Source organism: Prinia subflava, unplaced genomic scaffold, assembly GCF_021018805.1.
Source record: "Prinia subflava isolate CZ2003 ecotype Zambia unplaced genomic scaffold, Cam_Psub_1.2 scaffold_48_NEW, whole genome shotgun sequence".
Classification (NCBI taxonomy): domain Eukaryota; kingdom Metazoa; phylum Chordata; class Aves; order Passeriformes; family Cisticolidae; genus Prinia; species Prinia subflava.
This window is the reverse complement of record NW_026961012.1, coordinates 249,969-257,729: the sequence shown is the minus strand read 5'-3', so window position 1 is coordinate 257,729 and position 7,761 is coordinate 249,969.

Genomic DNA, 7,761 nt, shown 5'->3' with positions numbered 1-7,761 from the left:
CTCCAGATAATTTTATGTTTTATTTCAGTTAAATCTGGTCTTACTTGAGTTTGTAATTCAATTAACTCTACACAGTCATGAATCAGTCCTCCAGTTAACTTCTCATATAAAAATTTTGCTTTTTGACTATACTTTTTTATCTCCTGCCTACAATACTTTAATAGCCTTACCAGCTGTCTTATCTCTCCCTTTGTTCTGGGAGAAGGTAAGGCAAGTATGCCCAATACTCATTCGGGGTCCAGTTTCTTTGTTCCTTTACTTAACTAATGACCCAAATATTTCATTTCTGCTTCTACAAATTGCAACGTGGACATTGAAGCTTTCAAACCCTTTTTCTCTAAGAAGCTTAATAGCTTAATTGTGGCTTCTCTTGGGCCCCAGGAACTGATCTAGTCTATCAGACATCCCCATTTCCTTTTTAAAGCCTCTCACATCCCCAGTGTTCAGTGGTACTGATAGATATCTAATAGCTGTCACCCCCTCCCTCTTTGGTATCTTACTATCAGTACTTTCTTTAATGGTTACAACTGGCCCCTTTTGATCTCATCATCACTGTCCTTGCACCTTTCTGCCCGAACTGTGTCCCTGCTTCTATGTGCAGGTGGGGAATCTGGAGGAGGCGGCAGAGCCATGGGGGCTTGAGGTGCAAGCGGTGCCACAGGGGCTTGAGGTGCTGGCTCAGGCACCTCTGGTGGGGCAGCTGGAGCCACAGGGGCTTGAGGTGCTGGCTCAGGCACCTCTGGTGGAGCAGCTGGAGCCACAGGGGCTTGAGGTGCTGGGGGTACTGGATTAGGCACCTCTGGTGGGGCAGCTGGAGCCAAAGGGGCTTGAGGTGCTGGGGGTACTGGATTAGGCACCTCTGGTGGGGCAGCTGGTTGTGGTAGATAATGGGGGGAGTTTGTGTAAGTGGTCCCATGGATTCTTCTCCTTTTTGGTTTTGAAAGCATACAGGGGAGAAGGCCAGGACCTTTATGTGCCATAAAGCAGCATAATCGCTCTCTTCTTGGTTAATTGGATCCTTTTTATTACACAGGAACTCAGGGCCTGACAGATCCACTCCTCAGACGACCCGTACATTGGCCAGTACAAATAATCAGGTCATATCATTTCTTTAGTCCATTTCATCATACAGTATTGTATAATTTTCTCTTTACTTTTTCCTTTCCTGGATTGACATTCATCCTAAAATTTTAATATTAACTCCAGGGGACTGTCTTGTGGTAAAAAGCTCCCTCCTTTCCCAGTACCTTTAGTACTGCTATTTTCCTGTTGGTTTATACCAACCCCTGGGTCTTTGCCTTGGCATTGACCCACCCTAAGAAACGGGTATTTGTCGGAGTCTAGAACATCCCTCTGGCCGCCCTGGAGGATTTGAAGACTGTACAGGGGGGTCTGGGATCGGTACAGGGGGGTCAGTTAGACCCACACAGGTCCCAGGAGGACACTGACTCTGATTCCTGTCCATGGGAGTGAACACTCACATGCAGGAAGAATCACAAATCCTAAGAATTTGAAATAAGTAGTGGATGGTTTATTATAGAATATAAATATAGAAATTAGGATTCTTAGCATATGGGGCTGAAGAGACAGGATGGAGGAATTGGGGAGTGGCCCCTGTGCTCCTTGTTCTTGTTCTCGTCCCCCATCTTGTGCTGAGTTGGGTTTTAGAGATTGGCTTAGAGTAGAACTGACATGTTAGTATAGGTAATAGGTATTGGTAAAATTTTGTAAATGAAAAATACGTCTCGGACAGTGGTTGGGTCAGGGGTACCGTACATAAGGTACGGTGCTCTCTGATCTGCCCAGTCCGCCGCGTGTCCTGCTCTGCGGAGATACCTTGCAGAGCTGAGAAAGAACTAAGATAAGGTTCCCTGCCAGGGAAGTGTTTGGCAGAGCTGAAAAAGGACGGAGATAATGAAGAATAAACGGCCTTGGAAATGTGCACCAGTGGACTCAGTTTGTCGTCTCTACCTCTGGTGTGTAACACTTAGTGCAAAGAGAAGACTGAAAACCTGATTAACTCTGGGAACAGCAACCCAGAGGAAACTCCCAGGGAACAGCAACATTGGGAGACCCTTATTACCTTGGGGCCAGCAACCCCAAGGAGAATCTCAGGGAAAAATAACCTTGAGAGGTATTCTCTCACTTGCCTCAACCACACTCTTTCTGACTTCGGTAATGAAAGGCCTTCCTATTTTCTCACTTGTTTAGGTTTTTTTTAATAAAAAGTCTCTTCAACCAGTGCCACTTCCCGCCTCCAATTCACTATGAAGAAATCCTCCCCAACTTTTGCCGCATCCCACCCCCGATCTTTTTATATAAAAGAATTCTTTTTTTCCTCCATTCGCTTCGTTCCTTCACTTGCCGCTATCCTCACAGGAAAATGGAACCGAGGTTAGAAGAACTCCACAATCACTTCTTGGCCAGGCCACGTCTCACACACACCACTCGCACTCTCACACGTGTGTACCCGTTCTTAGCCCACCTAACCAAGCGATACTTACAGCCTTCTTTTCTCACCTGGGTCTCTGTGCACGAGTTATTACAGGTGAATTTTACTGCAGTCTTATCCGGGAGCTCAAAATCTTTTGCTCACAATTTACCTGAAGGATCTCCTTCTCTCTGAAAGATTCCCCAGTCACTCAGGGCCACCTGAGGCAAGAGCCTGCAAGGTGGGGCGCCTCCCCGAGACCAGGGGCTTCCCCCAATGGATTGGAGTTGCCCGCATTCTCCACCAAATTGTTAGAAATAAAACGCTTGACACGGCCAATATATCAAGCAGCAATTCAATTTAATAATTAATTAATTGACATGTTAGTAACATGGTGAGCAAAGACAGCGTGCTGGGTACAGTGGAAGGATTTTCACTTCCGACTGCACACCGATTGCTGGACTTGCTGGGATTTTATTGGCTATATTCATACATATTCATAAGCTTTCTCAGCAGTTTCCATTTCTAGTTTTAACGTCACAATTCAATACTTAACAGTCATAAATTCATATTTTGTCCTGTACAATTCTATAGGCTATTGTGATCTATTTTGATATTTCAATATTCCAGGATGGACTTCCAGGATGTTTTCTAAGTGGCGGGGTCCATCTGTTAGATGTGGGGTCCAACTTCTATTTTCCATGTCCATCAATCTTTGATAGTCATCTTTAGTTTTCTTTTTTTAGGAGCTATAAATCAGCGAGCTGAAATCTTTCTTTCGTGTCCAGGATGTTTTCCCACCTTCTGTGAAAGGTCTGGGCTCCCCTCCTATTTCTTTCTTTTGTCTAAAAGGCTTTTTACATTCTAAAACTACAGTTAAAATTCTTCAATACAATGCAAGCTTCTACAGTTATAATTAAAAGACACTTAGTACAGAATAGCTTGAGACTTATAATAAGTAATTGCAAGCAAAGTTTGTTCAAAAACCTTCTTCCATGCTTTCCTGGGTTGTTTATTAGAACTCATCTTTATAACTGTCCCATGGCCATGTTCCACAATTACAATTACACAGATTTTCTTCATTTCCCTGACACGAAACATAACATTGTATTTCACATGCTGGAGCACATTGCAGCACACAGCAGCCCCTGACTTCCTTGCTGCCTTTGTGCCACGCTTGCCAGGGCTGCAGGCAAGAGCAGGAGCTGCCCTGCAGGCTTTGCTTGAAGGCACAAAAAGCCTGCAGCGATTGTTCCAGTGTGAATCAAGAGCACGGTGAAGCCCCTGCTGCTGCTGCACTGGGTGTCTGCTGGTGGGGCTCCCCTGCAGCTTTCTAAGGTCCTCCTCAAAGTGCAAGCTGGCTTTTCTGTGACTGCTGACTCCACCATCGCCCGGACCTGTAGGGACCCATTCCCCACAGCCCCTGAGCACGGCGTGAGGTGGTCTAGAAGAACCCCGGGCTCGTGGCCAGTCCCCTCCTGGCCCCTGCCAGATGGCTGAGCTGCCTGTCCTCAGCCATTCTGCCTTTCTGCCTGCCCCCCATGCTGGTCAAAATGAGGACAGAGGTGCAGCCTGTGGAGAGATCCAGATGCCCGTCCTGGGAAAGCTGCTGGCACATCTTTCCAAGTCATTGAAGACAGAAAAGGCTGCTTTATGGCCCTGGATGGTCTCTGCACCCACTTCATGTTCCTGTGTCAGCAGAAAGGGAAGAGAAGCTGTGCTGGGCTGCATCCCTGTACACGGCACATCCCCTGCTACATCTGCTCATCTCCGACCGACCCGAAAGCGACCGCCGCCTTGCCGGCCACCCCGCCATGGACTCTGCCAGTGGCGGGGCGAGGCGGGAGCAGGCAAGTCACGCCAGGAGCCCGCGGCTTGCTGCCAAGTTTTGTCACATGGACGTTGTCTTGGTTTGAAAGACAGATATCTGCTAGGAAGGGGCAGGACCTCCCTAGAGATGAAGAATTCAAATCCCCTCCCTCCAAATTATTCCAATTAAAAAAAATTAATGGAGCTTTCAGACAGAGCTATGGGGGTAGGAATAACAGTTCTTTACTAGTAGATATGACAAAACGACAAACAAACAACAACTACAGCATCAATAATAAACAGAACCAAGAACCTTGAGGGCTTTCCTTTACAAAAGCCCAGAGCACTTTGATCTCGGTGCCCCTGCAGGACTCCGAGAGGCCGAACTGGAAGGAAGGAAAGTCCCGGGCTGGTGGATGAGATGAGGAGCTCTGCGCTGGTAGCTGGAGCAGCAGGGGTGTCCCGGCAGGGCTGGGCAGTGCTGGGCTACAGAGCAGCAGGAGAGCCTCAAAGCTCCAAAGAAGCAGCCGCAGTGGGGGGAGGGCTGGAGAAAGCGAGCTCAGGATTCCTGGATACATGAGCAGATGATGATAGATTTCCCAGGACGAGACAGAGGTAGAGTGAGGGCCGTGAACTCTTCCTGCAGCGAGGGGCAGCTTGACCGTCCTCCTCGATGCTGAGAGCAAAAGTGAGTTCTCCTCCCCCAGCTCTGTCTTTTTGCCTTTCCCAAAGCTCGTCATCTCTCCCCTCTGAGGGACACACCCAGGGACTTAAAAACAATAGGTGTAGCCTTGTGTTGCCATGTCCTTCAAGTACTCCCTTTTGTTCTGATTAAGTAGTCATTAAGGTTTCTTGGAAACTTATGGGAAAAAAATTCTGTAAGTGAAAAAAAAAAAACAACAAATCTAACCCCCAACAGAAAGACAGGTGTGTGCTTGGGAGGGTGATTCATTAAAATATGAATATCGATCTAATATCAATATCCAACTGTGACGGACAAAGAACTCTCTAACAGTTCAACTTAGAAAGTGCATATTTATTGTGACACAGAGCAGTGCGTGGGATAGCTCCCCAATGCTCACTGCAAAGATCACAGCAAATTGCAAAGCCTTTTATATACAAAAATGTTGAATACACAAAATACAAATGCATATTCATACCCCTGTCCCATCGGACCTAGTGCCTGGTGGGAAACTGCTGGGTAGAGCTGTGTTCTGCTGCCACACTTGGTATGCCATCAGCAACTGCTGGGTAGAGCCATTGTCCCCGACTGGACTCAGTACCTGGTGGGTGAGTGCTGCTAGACCTGTTCTCCCTGGCCTGACCTAGGACATGGTTGGCAATGGCAGGGAAGACCCGCTGTCCCCAGCCGCACTTTGTAGCCAGTGAGCAACAGCTAGGTAGCCCTGTTCTCCCTAGCCGGATCTCATGACTGGTGGGCAGTTGCTGGGTAGACACCTTTTCCCCGGCCACACTCAGCATCTCGTCAGTAACTACAGGGTAGAGCAGTTGTACCCAGCCAGACTTAGCACCTTGTGAGCAATTTCTGGGAAGAGCAGTTCCCCTGGCCTGACCTAATACCTTTTGAGTGACTGCTGAGAAAACCTGTTCTTCCTCGGTGGACATAGTGCCTGGTAGGCAATGGCTGAGCTAGACCTGTTTTCCCCGGCAAGACTTTAGTGCCTGGTGGACCAATGCTGGGTAGGCCAGTTCTCCACTGCCAGACTTCACACCTAAAGGCCACTTGCAGGGTAGACCAGTTCTTCCCAGCCGGGCTTAGTACCTAATGGACAACTGCTAGGTACACCCCTTGTCCGCTGTCAGACAGGTACCTGGTGGGAAAATGGTGGGTAGAGCTGTTCTCCCTAGCTGGACTTCAAGACTGGTGGGCATTTGCTGGGAAGACCTGTTGTCCGTGGCTGGACTTAGTACTTGGTTGGGACCTGCTGGGTAGGCCCATTGTTTCTGGCTGGCCTCGGTACTTGTCCGTCGAGCCCTGGGTAGCCCGGCTCTCCCAGACCGGAGGTGCAGCCCCGTGGCCCTGTGCAGGCCGGTGAGCACGTGATGGGCGGGCTGCCCGCACGTCCCGCCGGCCGGCATGTCCACGTGGCTGCAAGTGCACCGGCTCGCACCTGCTCTTTCACCCCGAGCGCCGTGCGGTCCGAGGCGGCCGACTTGCGGTCCCACGCGCTGCGCTGTTCCTGCTGCCTCCGTGTGCTGGCAGCCGCTGGCGAGCCCTGCCGCACACTTCCCCAGCCCTCTCTGGCCACGTCCTACCCCCAACCCCAACTGCTGCCACAATCGTTCCCTGAGAGGGAAGGAGAGAGTCTTTAGGAGCCGGCGGTGTGCCCGCCACCTCCGTGCCCAAACAGACGGCGGCCGGGTAGCCGGCCTTGATTTCTGCATCGCTCGCTCCCTTTAGCCCCTCGCCGCGCTGCCATCGTGCCGCAAGCTTGACCGGGGCGGGGGGTGAGTGGGAAGAAACGACGTCAAACCGAAAGGCCGAGAGAGAACAGAACAGAAAGATTCTTCGAAAAGGGAAAGTGCTAAGCATCCCGCCACCACCTGCAGCCCACCGCCAGCTGGGCCTCTGCAGTCGAGTCCTGGCCTGCCTCCATTGCCGCTGTGTAAACTGGACGATGAGAGCCTAGGCAGGGAGGGGAAAAATCTGACAGCACTGCCAGGGAGGCTGATGATGGAGAGCGGGGCACCCGAAACCGTTGACGGGCGGCAGAAGCCTGAAGACAGTGCCAGGGAGGCTGAAGACACAATTGCAGTGGAAGGCCCAACTTTCCCCTCTCTGTGAAAAAACAGCAGTGGCAGCTCCAACGTTCCACTCCATGTGATGGCGAAGCTGTGGTGAACACAAGTCTCCCTTTCTGAGACACCACAGTGCCTGAAGCCCTCAGACACCCTTGTTGTGATATCGCAGCTGTGCCAGCCCCAATGTTTCTCCTCTCTACGAAACCAGGGGAGTGGCAAATGCAACATTGCCCTGTCTGAGACACACCACCAGTGGCATCCACAACATTCCCCTGTCTGTCACACCACAGAGGTAGCAGCCCCAACATTCCACTCTCTCTGACACTGCAGCAGTGGCAGCCTGAAGTCCCCCACCATGGGACACCACAGCAGTGGCAACCTCAGTGCTCCAATGTCTGTGCATCCACAGCAGTGGCAGCTCCAAGATCTCCATCTCTGTGACAAAAGAGGTGTGACAGCCCAAACATTCCCCTCTCTATGACACCGCAGCATTGGCAGCCCCAGCGTTAGCCTGTGTCTGCCGCTGTGTGAACTGCTCGATGGGGGCCTAGGCAGGGGCGAGAGACTTCTGATGGCAGCGCCAGGGAGGCTGATGGTGGAGGGCGGGGTGACCCCAACCATCGATTTGGGGCTGCGAACAACAGGGCAGGGGCAGGGATGGGGAGAGAGGGCATGTGAGATTATGCGCGTGCGTGCATGTGTGTGTCTGTGTTTGTGTGTGTGTGTGTGTGTGTGTGTGTGTGTGTTGGTGCAGGTGT